Genomic DNA, 14,533 nt, shown 5'->3' with positions numbered 1-14,533 from the left:
AAGGTCATTTAGGAATGATTTGGATTAGAGTCACACCTTTCCAAACACGCTGCTCCATGGTCACCATTCGAATGTGCCTGTGTATGATGGAAGCAGGTTGACATCACTTCCCTGGATGTCTGGATGACCATATATGGCTTCCATTGATGGGTACGAACAAATATAGACATATTATAAGAGAATGGGATTATTATAAACTCTGAAAGAGGTCGGGGTTATCTATTTAGTTCAAAGGAGGGAGTGGAAACAATGGTTCTGCAACAGGTCCACATACAGCAGTTATTACTATGTAATAGAGGTCATATTCTCAGGCTGTGACGTCGTCTACAAACAGGAACGTAAAAACAATCACCAAACTGTCGCTTGCTTCCCTCGGTTTCCACTTACCTCCTATTTGTGAGGCAGCTGGACATTAAATGTTAATGAAGAGAAGCAGAGACGAGCAGATGCTGTAATTAGTGGCGTAAAATGAGGTTTAGCAACGCTGGCCAACATGAAGGCTGGTAAAAGCCTCGCTTTACAATAACCTATGGGTAGACACGGCTGAACCGCTTTGAGGTGCTGGTCAACATCGAGGTCTTGTGTCGTACACCTGCCTCGGAGCCTGTCCCACAGGTGACACGTGGCGGAGCTCATCACAGGACAAACATACACAACAAACAAACCACGCACGCTTCCGTGAGCTGCCGATTCATCGGGGAGAACATGCAACCCCCACGTGTGTGTCCAACACTCAACAACCCCCCCTGAAGTGAGTAAAGTGTTCTTTAAGAGCAGTGGTGTCTATGAAAAGCTCTCTGCTTCCTGACGCACACACTCCAAATCAAATTCCGAGCAGCCTGAAGAGCTCGGAAAGCCTCATTAGCAGCATCGGGGGCACTCGAAACGCCGCCGTCTACGCGCGGACGCTGCTGCCTGCAACCAGGCGGTGAGAGGCGCTAATCAGAAGGAGGACGACGCGACCAAATAGCCGTATTGATTAAGATTTAGCCAACGGAGGTAATCAGGACGCAATCAGGGAGTATTGTGACAAACAAGACAGCGTGGAGAGACACCTGGATGTGTGCTAAACTCCTCTGTGCAACGTTAGCGTCACACCAAGTGAGCTTTTTCAGGGTCGTTGTGTTTAAAGGGCGTCACAGACAGTAACCACTGCTGGGTGTGGACATAAAGGCTGCACTCCATCCCTTTTCTTTTGTAGGAGTGAGCAAGCGTATGTGTAATTTATCCTAATATTTGTGCCTCTGAAGGTCGGCTCTGCAGCGTTGTCATGATTTGTTTTACAGTGATGAAGCTCGGTGCCAAACGCTCGCTGTTGCTGCCAAACCACATGTTAAATGAGCTGGCGGCCATCTATGTGTCATCGTAGGGGAAAAGCTCCTGCTGCTGGATCAGAACACGCATTTGTCTCACATTTCATTCTAAAAAACAAGGAAAGTAAACGTGTTTGAATGCACTTTTACATTTTTGATCAAACCCATTCCCTCCAACCTCTAATCCTCCTTTTTTTTCGACTCTGATGGCTTTTTTTAATCCATTCTGCATTAAAGTAGTGAGAAGTCAGACAAGTCTTGGCTTAAATTAAGGAACGCGTTCGCTGTAATCATTTTATTCATAAACAAGAGCTAAACGCTGTAAAAGAGGCTTAAGAGAAAATGATATATTATTGATTGGAGGAGAGATTAGAAATTAATGACCCGTGTGTCACAGATTGAATAATCAATTTTAATTAATATCAATTTCACAGAGCAGGAACTTGGCAATAGTTCCTTGGATCTGCTCTGGAGGCGTCCATTTTTCACCCTCTCAGGGGGAACATTCCCGCGCCGCCGGCGCTGGGATCGGCTCCCTCCGAGGATGCAGTCGTCACGGTTACCGTATCTTTGATCTCCACCGGGGCCCAAATCAGAATTTCAGACCAGTTGTTGTTTTATCTTCCGATGAGAAAAATAGCAGCTGCGCATTAACGACGCTGTTTTCATGCTGCTTTAAGATCAAGATGAAACCACAAACGGAGGCGGCAGGATGTAGCAAACACAGAATCAGCTTCACGTGAGGTTTGTGTAAAATAAGAAAAAGGAGCGCACGTGGACGGCTGTGCCAGTAATGGAGGGGTGACCCCCCCCCTGGGAGAGCAGGAATAATGAGTATGGGATGGATGTGGTGATTGAAGCCACATCTCAACAGGCGGCCCTTATCAGGCACATCCGGAGGTCCTTCCACGACCCCAATAGATGATAAACTGACAGTCAGAAGAAAGGGAAAACAGCCGTAAATCAAAAGTCTTATTTGGCTGGACGAATTTCCGCGTTTTGCACGAGGAAGTGAAATAAAAACATCTATTTCGGTGACAGCGGTCATCAGGGAGAGTGAAATAACCAGAGAGAACCATGGTGCTGGAACCATCTTTCCCTGGGTTAAAGGAGGACACATTTAGGGACAAACGTCCACAATTTCACCAACAACTGCGCAGATGTAAGTTGCTGCAGGTTAAACCAGGAACGAAGAGGACCTCCCTGGTCCACCATCCAGACTCAAACAACTGGAGACAAATGAACCCATAAATACGTGAATGGACACAAAGGTGCTGCCATCAATTTATCGCGGTCGAGCAGGCGCACGTTTATAAAACCGTACAAGCAATTAAGAATCCATAATGAGCTGCAAATCCATCAGAAACGTGGACCTTATGCAGAGCAGGGCTAAAGGTGGAGATGATCTGCTCACCTGAGCCCCAACCGGGGGGTCACCAACACAGACAGGAAGCACCTTTGTAGCACCTCGGAGGCACCTGGAAACTCAAACAAAGGGCTCTAAAAGCATCACATGCAGAGCTCGCAAACACCATCGATTACCGATGGGCATCACACAGGCACGCTGGAGCGTGTCTATACACGTGCACGTCTACAGACGTATGGATGCAGGTCACACCAAACGTTCCAACGCCCCTAATCTTTAACGACAGAGAAAACAACAGTCCTCTCAAATCCCTCTAAGCCTTTATCGAATAAATACGCACTCATGAACTCAGCGCTGCGGCACTGATGTAAACAAGGGCCTCTCGCACGTGCACGGGGCCGTGCACCCGGCTCAAACCTATCAAAGTATTCATGGAGATGCGTCTTTGGCTGCTCTTCATTTCTATTTTCCTCTGAAGGAGGTGAATTTCTGCAGTTCCGACAGTTCCTGAGCAGAGCATCAACCAGCAGCTCCGCCCCCCCGGCTGCTGCGAGCCGGAGGGGCGGAGCTTAATCAGACCTGGAGCTGTGACCAGGACACCAGCGGACCGGGACACCAGCGGACCGGGACACCAGCGGACCGGGACACCAGCGGACCGGGACGCCAGTAGACTCGTTTGTAGACTCGTCAGTAGACTTCAGAAGCTCCGCAGGATTGTGGTTGCTTTGGAATCGTTGACCCTGCTGAACCTGAGTGAACCTGATTGCTCCCCGCTGTGCTGGAACCAAGCGCGACGGGCTGCACAGGTACGAATATACACGTGCACGCCCACACCAGCCGCTGCTGATGGAAACATGCGCGGCACTACCAGCAGTTCTCCATTCTTGTAATCTTGAAAGGCAGCGAGTGGTGATGAAAACCCCCCTAATCTCCCTCTGAGCCTGGGAGCCTTGATGTGCTTCTCTCCTTTAAGAAGAGAGATTAGTTCATATTTAAAAACACTGACCCAGAAGTTGTGGGTGCAGGTATTTTGTCTCCCCCGTTTGCATCTCTGGAGGCTGATGGACTCGGATTTGGAGAAGATCCTCCGAGATCCTCCGAGCGTCAGGCAAACGTCTGATGAGGAGCCGATTGATCGTTAACGACACAAACAGCTGCTGAAACATCATGTGACCATGGCAACAAGAGGACAGGAAACACTTAAAGGTCTCACTGAAGGAGAGCGCTGACGATAGACACCTCAGTAGTCCATCCATCCATCCATCCATCCATCCATCCATCCATCCATCCATCCATCCACCCATCCATCCATCCATCCATCCATCCATCCATCCCCCATCCATCCATCCACCCATCCATCCATCCATCCACCACCATCCATCCACCCACCATCCATCATCCATCCATCCATCCATCCATCCACCCATCATCCATCCATCCACCCATCATCACCCACCATCCATCCATCCACCCATCCATCCATCATCACCCACCATCCATCCATCATCACCCACCCACCCACCATCCATCCATCCATCATCATCCATCCATCATCATCCATCCATCCATCCATCCATCATCACCCACCATCCATCCATCATCCATCCATCCATCCATCATCACCCACCATCCATCCATCCATCATCATCCATCCATCCACCCATGCATCCATCCATCCACCCATCCATCCATCATCACCCACCATCCATCCATCATCACCCACCATCCATCCATCCATCCATCCATCCTCATCCATCCATCCATCCATCCACCCACCTATCCATCCATCCACCATTCACCCATCCATCCATCCATCCATCCATCCATCCACCCACCCACCATCCATCCATCCATCCATCCACCCACCATCCATCCATCCATCCATCCATCCATCATCCTTTATATACTTTGTGTTTTACTCTTTTTGCACTCTACCATCGTTCTTCTGTTTGTTCTTCAATCTCTGAGTCAATTTACTTTTCTTCTCCTTGAAGTGATTTGTTGGTAATTAAGAATATGAATATTTCTCCATAATCTGTCAAGTTCTGTCTTTGTTTATTTCTACATCCATTAGCTTTATTTCTTCAGTGAGCTTTAAACCTGTCACATTTATTCCAGTTGGTGAGATGGCCGGTGATTAAAATCAAAACAGACTATTATGGGCTTACCAGCACAGACGTGATCTTGGTTCACACTGGAACTTGCCAAAAGTCCAAACTTTTGTCATTTACATTTTAATCGGTTTATATGAAATATTAATAAAACCTATTCGCTGGTATTTGAAATGCGCAGAAACATTAATTGGCTTTCACATCATTACCAGCTGAGAGAGAATGGACTGAATATCTGCTCAGGGAACTTTTCTCAACAGTCTCACACCTTCAGAAATGAGAAATGGTCACATAAATAAGACCTTGAAGTGCCCTTAAGCAAGGCAGCACCTCGACTTTGCCCTCCGTCACGTCGTGTGAAAGAGAAAACACAACCAGTCTTTCTTCATTCATCGTCAGATCATTTCCTGAAATATAATTACAATAGTTGGTGCTCATTCAAAATGAATTTAGAGGAACAACGCATTTAGGTATTAAAATGCTAATGTTGTAGCTGATGGGATGCATGAAGGGGCGGAGCCGAGCGGAGTGATACGGGAAAACACAAACCAGCTGGGCCATAAGATGGGTTCAAGGGGAAGAATGGGGGAGCGGTAATGAGGAAGCAGTGACTTGCAAATGCTGAAAAGGATTTTTTTACTGACTCTTTTTCAGTATGTGAAGCAGGATGATTTTCAAATCAGCCAAACAACAGAATCACATCATCAACTGGGAGGAGGCCAGTAATGAGGAAGTGTGCACACTGGGCGATGAACTGGGATGCCGGAAGATCTCCAGTTGAAGTGGTGGTGTAGCTTATCGGTCTATAAATCTGCCTTTTCTTTTAAAATAAGCAGCCGTCTGGTAGCCATGGCTGCCCCAGACAAATGATGAGCGGCAGAATTCCTCCAGATGCTGCAGCCGACACGTCCTGCATCCGAGTTGGTCGACGCCTCATTAAAACAGCGCACACCTCACATTAGCGACCATCAAGCGTCGCTGCCTGGATGCATTTTCTGAATCATTAACCCTGCACCAGTGCACAGTAGGTCACAACTGCTCAATCGTGAGGTCAACTGGAGAAAAAGTGAAGAGTCAAAAGTGAAATTCTCACGTTCCATCTGACTTCAGACGCAGCCGAAGTGCGATTTCATTATCTTTGCATCATCGATGAGCTAAGCTAGTCTTTATATCAGCACTATAAAGTGCAGCAACGGTTTCGGTGAAGGAGACCGAACACACACTTATATTTACCCACTACCTCACGTTTGGTCATTCATCTGGAACTTCTGTGTATGAAGTGTGAAAGCAGCATCTCTCACACACTCCAGCGAATACACACAACCATCGAGTCATCGCCGATTTAACACCTGGCAATGTAGAAAGAGCTCAATACAACACTGGCAAGTTAGCTTCTCAACGCTAGTTCCCAATTGTCCAGTTTTCACTGGAGTTGAAGAGGTCGGCGCTGTTCTCATCCTCGTCCTCGTCCAATGAGGTTGAGGTCGTCTTCCCTTCTGGACAAATTGTTGTTTTTCTTTGAGGGGTTTTGTCGACGCTATATCATTGTACGTAAAGCTTTTCTCTCATGTTACCGCTCGGACGGCCCTTGAAAGCATCATGACCTCCGTGTGGCCATTCTGAGGGTTCTGAACAATAAATCCGGAGGTCGTTTGAAACAGATTGGAGTGCTGGGCCATTAATAGGTCCGGAATGAGTAGTGCAGGTTCACACTGAGCCGCCGAGTGATCTGGGACTAATGACTGGCATAGCAGAACAGCGGACGCTGGCGAGATCAACTTTCACTGCCTTCACTTTGAGATATTGCCTTGACCTCTGCAGCCAACATTCCAAGATTACCTTGACATCTGCTGTGTAGGATTCAAAAAGCTAATTAATCCCCGCTGGCCTGAAGTTTGGCAGAGTGTTCTAACTGCAGCTCTGGTCTCGGGATAATGACTAACTGCAGGTCAGCTCACAGACCTCTCCTGGCTGCCCTCAGAAGATGCATGAAGGTTCTCTCTGGGCCCATCGGGGAACTTTGTGAAGGATTTGTGCAGTAACCAGGCGGGTTTAACTTAATTATGTGTCAGCACAAAAACAATGCCTCATTTGTGCGTTTTTAGCATTTCTTCCAGTGACTGAAGAGCTCTAAAAGCCTGCTGCCCACTTAAGGCTGTTTCCCCTCCCAGCCCACTGACTACTACAAACACTCCCCACCATGAGGTAATATTAATATTCATGAATATTGTGGGGAAAGAAAATACAGAAAATTAAGAAACGCTCAAGATGTTTTGCAACTGACGCTACAAGAACGTGTGACGGGGCCTCTGGTCGAGCTCGGCATTTTTCTTCCGTGACATTTGTAATTGTTACAGTCAGGATGGAAAAGAATATTAAATGGTTTAATGATATTTTGCAGAGTCCTGGAGGGACGCGGCTCGGCCCCCGCGGAGGCATCGTTAGCAGCGGCTCAAACGGGGGGATTCTTGACGACGTCTGCACATTTATTGCTCTAGTTTTCAAGCAGGTGAAGAGAGCCTCGGGCAGAATTGGGTTTATCTGACTGATGTTTGTGTGGTATTCTGAGGGGACAGGACAGCCCTCTGTTTGTCATCGCACGCCCGAGTGTGCTCAGCTGTGGCACCGAGGGAAATTACCGGGATGTTCACCACCATCCTCAGGCAAAACCGGCCCGTTTTCATTTGCACGCGTATGTTTGTGTGAGCACATCTGTTGGATAAACCTGGCCCAGAGTGTCAGTGAAGGTCACACAGAGACCTACACATGAACACAAAGAGGGCGATTAATGATTTATGTGCTTTACCCGACGTGCAGCCACCAGGGGTGAAGTCTCAGACACCCATCCTCACCCTAACCCTCAGACACGGCTGGGCGTCTGGTCTCTTCAGGCAGGCCTCCTTTAGCTCAACGTTCCAAGTGAGTTTCACTGTGCACGTCGGGAAAAGTTGCAGCGAATCGGTCTGACTCAGAGGAGGACTTGGCAACGCGCAGAGAGCCCAACAACCGGGGGGACGGTTGGCTGGCGAAGCTCCAGAATTGAAGAACCTGACAGCGTGAAAAAAAATCAGAATCCAAAATTGCTTTCAGCGGGTATTGACTCCACTCGAGCACCTTTGTCTCGCTGTTTTCGAGCTCTTAAAATGCAATTTATCTTCTCGCTGAGAAAAAAAATAAAAGTCCACATGTTCAGAATCAAGAATTGAGCCTCTTCTAAGGAACGATGCGTGTTGCGGTGTAGCGGTTGCCAAAAACGGTTGCTATAACGACCAGCAATGCTGAAGAGGAGGAACAGCAACACGAGATGCAAAAATGTGCGGAGTGAAGCGAAGCCGAGGAGAGGAGAGGAGAGGAGAGAGGAGAGGAGAGGAGAGGAGAGAGGAGAGGAGAGAGTGTGCAGTGGAAGAGTGGGAATATTCTTTATCTCCCTGCGCTCTCATGCTGCTCTTCTCTGACTTTCCGCTCGCTTTAACCTTTTCTCCGCGCGGCACCCGAGGGGATGCTGCTTCTGATCTGGATTCTCTTGAGTCGTGTCCAAACACTTGTTCATCCTCTTCCAGGTTGTCTCGGCCTTGTAGCCAGTGAATATCGCTTGATACTTGTGATCTGGCGGAGTGCTCAGATACAACTGATGTTTCAAAGCTTAAAATGGCTGCAGTCAAGGAAGAAGGTGCCAGTGGTGATGATGATGATGGTGATGATGGTGATGATGATGGTGATGGTGACGATGATGGTGATGATGATGGTGGTGATGTGATGATGGTGGTGATGGTGGTGATGGTGATGGTGATGGTGATGATGGTGATGGTGGTGATGGTGTGATGATGATGGTGATGATGATGGTGGTGGTGATGATGGTGATGATGGTGATGATGGTGGTGATGATGATGGTGATGGTGATGATGATGGTGATGATGATGGTGGTGATGTTGATGATGGTGGTGATGGTGATGGTGATGGTGATGATGGTGGTGCTGCTGGTGGTGCTGCTGGTGCTGGTGATGCTGGTGGTGATGATGATGGTGATGGTGATGATGGTGGTGCTGGTGGTGCTGGTGCTGCTGCTGGTGCTGCTGGTGCTGGTGATGCTGGTGGTGCTGGTGCTGGTGCTGGTGCTGCTGGTGGTGATGGTGATGTGATGATGGTGGTGGTGATGGTGCTGCTGGTGGTGCTGGTGGTGATGATGATGGTGTGATGGTGATGATGGTGGTGGTGATGGTGGTGGTGGTGGTGATGGTGGTGATGGTGGTGATGGTGGTGATGGTGGTGATGGTGATGATGATGGTGCTGGTGATGATGGTGGTGGTGGTGATGGTGGTGGTGGTGATGGTGGTGATGATGGTGATGGTGGTGATGATGGTGACAAAATGACGTCAACAGTGGATCTTAAAGGATTTTCCTGCTGACACAGTGCTGTTGTTACTCTGGAGGCTGGAGGAACTACAGATGATGCTGTGGATGGATACGGCTATAAACACCTATAAAAATGAGGAAAAGGGCTCATTTATGTCTTTTCTCCCCAGAGGTTTTTATTTATCACGTTTGCTAATGATATAAACACCATTTCCAATAAGTGCTTGAGGTTAATGTATCAGGAAAACTGCTGGATTCAGCATTTCTCATAATCCTTCCTCTTATTATATGGATGAGGAGTCCAGTGTACATTATGTTCAGGGGGGAGGGGGGGGGCACAGTAGGATTGGACAGGCTGCAGCTTATAGAACACTGAATCATTTCCAATAATAATACACAATATTATTAATTCAAATGACAGCCTGACAAACCCAAGTAGACAGGTCAAAGGTCGCCGTCGCCTACGGACACCGTCAAGTCTCCCTGTGGACACGTCATCCTCCAGACCGAGCCAAGGACAGAGCGAGCAGCGCTGCAACACTAACACGGCCAAGCTGGTGTCAGTCTGCAAATGTGTTTCAGCTCCGTTGGAACAAGTGACACATTTAATGGGAGGAGAAGGCCAGAGCCCCGCGGCCGGCGCGGGGCTGCAAAAGTGGTCCAGCTCCTGGTGGACGGCTCATCCGCGGAAGGAAGGTCACAGGAAGTTTAGTGCGGGAAGGGTCATAGAGAGGTCGGCAAACCAGCGGCAAAAGCAGCGTCTTTGTTGAGAGAGGAACAGGAGGAGACCCGCTAACCTCCGGCGAGCTTGTAACAGTTGTTCAGAAATATTGCATCAGGATCTAAAGGAAAACGCCGGCGCTGCCTTGAGCTTATCTGGCGGCTCTTTTTCTCCTGATGTATCATAAATGCTACTAAACAGGGTGTCGCTCCCACCAAGCGTAGAGCAGCTAAAGCAAATGTGACATTTGGGTGGGAGCCTTCGCAGATTGCCTCCCTGCATGAGTCCCGATGAAGGTGCAGTGTTGCGACGCGCAGCGAGGGTGATGTCGCTGGCCTTGCTCGTACACCGCGCGGTTCAGCGCGCAAATAGACCTCCGCGGCACGGGCTTAAAACGGCAACCTGCCTGCGAGTGGCTAATGATGCGGGGGCGTGGGGCTCGTCACCTGCACGCGGCATTAATTGCGCCTGATTGATTGCATCAGATATGCTCCGGGTTCCCGTCTTTCCAAACAGCCCAGAATTTACTGGCACAGCTCCGCGTACTCGATATATTTTCAGCCCTTATCAGAGGTGTAATTAAGCTCCATTTATGTGTATCTGGCCGCCATCGCCAGCGTCTCCAGCCTGCAGTTACAATGCCAGGGTGCTAATAAGGGAGTGATGGAGAGCACCAGCCTCAGATGGATATCCTACACCTGTATAAAAGTAGAAAAGAAACACGCTGTGCTCGTGACACGTCACGCATAGCAGGCGTTTCTCACTGATCTGCATTATATTTCACCTCTCCCGTCCATCAAAACGCACCTTACAGTTATTTTGAGGATGCACAGAGGCGTCGTGGCACAATGTTCTCTCCTCCCGTCAGATTTCGGCTCCTTCCTGGCTGCGATAAACACAGCGTGTGGACACAAAGACGACTGGAAGTGAACTAAAAGCTTTAGATTAAAGTTTGAAAAGCCTGCGAATGGATGGAGGAGGAAATGTTAAATGGCTGAGGTGCCTGATCATGATGCTTGATAACGGATAAGTGGTGAACGTCCACACGCAGTCGACGCAGGCGGCTGGACCAAAACTCCTTAACGAGCACAAACTCGAGAGCTCTTCACTGTCAAACCCGCAGCGCAACACGCGCTTCCACTCCAGTAATTCCTGGATAATGAAATCAGCTCCAGTTCCAAGTCTAATTTGATACAGTTGCTCCAACTTAATTAACCCGTCGTTGTTGACAACACAAGAAAACAGTTTGATTGCAGCTTTAAAGATGTGTAATTATTTGACATAAACTCAGCTGCAGCCATTAAAACGACATTAGGCCTCACAAGTATGAATTTAATCGCATCATGGAAGAGCAATAAAGACCAAAAAAAAAACCCATAAATCAGTTTAATAAACGTGCCCATGTTGGATGCAGCTGCTGCGTCATCGTATGAAGTTAAAGGTCTACTCTGAATGCCCCCCCCCGTCACCTCCTCCCCATCAAATCCCCTCCATAATGGTTCATTCCAAAGGTGGCGTGTTGAAATGTATATGCATGAGTGAAATAGGTGAGACGGGGGCGGGGACGGGACCGAGGGGATAACAATGTGGATTTTCCCCCGCCTGCCTTTTTTTAATCTTCAAAGCACACATTCCAAGAAGCGCCACAACTGCTGGCAGCGGGATTCTTTCTTTCCTTCTTTTGTCGGGCTCATCAAAAGTGCGGCTGGCGAGAGCGGAGACTGATGGTGGGAGAGCATTAAAGCCAGGGAGCAGCCGTTAATAGCGCTCTTGTTCACCCCGCCCTCGCTGAAAACATGCTGGGGTGAACATTTAAGAAGCTTCTGGCTAAGAAACTCTCAAATCCCTGCATAGAGGAAAGCCGACGTTCCAGTAACTCACAGGGGAATAAAGGAAATCAATAACACGTCCAGCCTCCAAGACTTGAGATCATCTTTGTTTGCACGGTCACTTTATTTCCTCAACTTCTCATTATCCACTTAAATATGTGGCATCTTTTTGGATTAAGAATGAGATTCCCTGGTGTCACACCGACTAGTTATGGTCAATTTTAACCACTTTTGCACCTAATTGATCACTTAGTTCTAAAAATCATGGAGGGATTTGTGTTTGTATCTGCTGGGTGAGAGGTGGGAATACACCGTGGACCCGAACTCACTCACACACACACACACACACACACACACACACACAAATAATAAAGATAACATAAAACAGGGATAAACTCATCTCTCATCTCTGAAACGGGCCCCAAGCTGTGGACGTGATTGTTGCTGTTGGGCGGAGCTGCACGTTTGGTGGGCGGAGCACGTTTGGTGGGCGGAGCTCGTTTGGTGGGCGGAGCTCGTTTGGACCGGGTCACGGCGTCCGCTCGATGCAGAAGGTGCTGCTTGTGGTCTGGGATGTCCCTGAAGGTAACACAAGCCACCATTTTTGTTCACTTGTTCATTTTGCAGCCCAAACTAATTAAAGGGATTCTCCTCTTCTGATTAATGTTCCCGACTGTGTGGCGGGACCACGAGGCCCAAAGCGGAGCAGCCCCCCCTCCGCTGTTGGCTTCGCACTCAACCTGAATATGTGATTAACTCTGCGCCCCTGACAAACAGGATCATGCCGTCCGTCCCTCCCAGGACCAGAACCATCTGATCAGAATAATAGCCGGTCATGTCAAAGCAGACAGATCTGTTCCTGTAACGACTTTAACCTCCGGTCTCATTGATCAAGCCTCTGATTGAACTGGGAGTTGTTCGGCGGCCCCGTCTCACAGGCTGCGGATCAAAAAAAGCTGAAACAATGAGAGGAAATTGGCGGCGGCGGAGCCAAACGCCATCAAAGTCGCTGTTAAACGGGACAAACGCAGCAGTTATCAGCTGTGGCTGCCACCAGAGCCCGGATTCCCTGCATTCCAACACGATCCGGGAAATTCCCGCTTTTAAAAGCGCGATGACATCGAGCAGGGATTTTGCAGTAATGTCACCTGAAGGGGGCGTTCTGCTCGTAGGCAGCGGGATGGTCGAGGACGGGACAGTGACCCAACACGGGGGTGAGGCGCGCTGCATTCAGGCGGCCGACGTGCACCCGAACGCCGTTAACACTTCCTGTTTCCCTCATCAAGTTAATGGGCAAACTCAAACGTTCAGCTTCCTTCTCCTTATTTTTTCCATCTATGACCTGTTTCTCATCCCATTTGATCCTTTTTCCTGGAAGTGGTTCACTAATTGAAGGGCCCTACGGTCGTGGTCACACCTGCGATTCCTGCTGCAGGTCAACACAACACGTCCACATAAATCTGTCCAAGTCCAGAATGGTGCCAGAACATCGCTCAAGAGCCTGAATTTGTTGAATATTTCATTATTATTGCTCCATCATCCATCCACCTGCGCTGCTCCTCATCAGGGTCACAGGAGGTCACCGGCAACGTGCATCCTTCAACCCTTTGAACTGGGAATACCTGCGGACGGAGATGAACACGTGGAAGTTTCTCCACCTGAATGTAGCTGCGGATGTTAACTGGAATATGATCCGCATGTCAATGTTGGGTTTTCCACTTAAGGCGGTTCTGTTCGGTCTTCTCCAAAAGATCAAAACCCATCTTCCACACATATCTTGCCAGGGATTTTGGTGTAGTGTGTGGTGCGTTCAGGCAGATGAAATCCCCCTCAGCTTTGCCACCCTGGTCCTGGCGAATCCCGCGGACTCTCTGAACCGCCCCAACACAAAGGCTTGGTGAATTTGTCACCCCCGGTCATTTTATCTCAGCCTGCAGGCGCTCTTCCCTCACAAAGCAACAATCTCTGCGAGCTGTGCTCAGCCAGGTTTTTCTTTCTCCCAGAACTAAATGAGTGGTCTCAATGTTATCAGGGAATTCTTCAGAACGGGACGTAAGCCCTTCACATCCTCCACTTTCCTGTTCTGTTAAGCCTTCTTGCCCAATTAGCCATTCTTAAGCATTTTATACATGTTGGACAAAAGGAAAGACAAATGTTAAACGCTCTGATTACCCCACGGAAATTATGACGTTCCCATGGAGACGTCGTGGCACCTCGGAGCGAGACGCAGACGGCTTCATCCGAACGGGGGGCAGCACTGTCCAGGTCCGTGCACGGACGTACGGATTTAAACAGCCAAAGGCGCCACGCTTTACATTCGCACACATCGCGGCAGCTGATTTATCCGATCCTACTCAGTGAAGCGCGTGACAGCGCGTCACCCCGGGAGCGTGCGGAGACATCAGGGTGGGATAGATAACACAACACAGGTGAAACACATGAGGGAAATCACCAAGCTTCCACCAGGAATCCCAGCCCACCGCCGCTCCCTCTCTCAGGTGCATTTGCTGTTGTCTGTGTCCAAAACGTGACTAACGAGGTTGAAAAAACACGACACGGTGCGACGAGTAACATCCATTAAGGAATATACGACGAGCAAATTCAGACAACAAGCCTGACCGAGATCACAACGAGCGAGCGTCCATCTCGAGGCGACAGCGAGTGTGTTTTGCTGCCAATATCTCACCTTCAGCGCGGCACCAGTGAAACATAACGTGTGCGGAGGGGACCATCTGGTCCGCCTGACTGGGAGCCGCACACGTGCACCTCGGGCCAAGTGACCTTGGCTGGGACTCGACCCAGAGATGGCACCAATAAAACACCCACAGTCAGGGGACTGG

The sequence above is a fragment of the Takifugu flavidus genome, chromosome 7 (assembly GCF_003711565.1).
Source record: "Takifugu flavidus isolate HTHZ2018 chromosome 7, ASM371156v2, whole genome shotgun sequence".
NCBI lineage: Eukaryota > Metazoa > Chordata > Actinopteri > Tetraodontiformes > Tetraodontidae > Takifugu > Takifugu flavidus.
Note: the sequence above shows the minus strand (reverse complement) of the source record.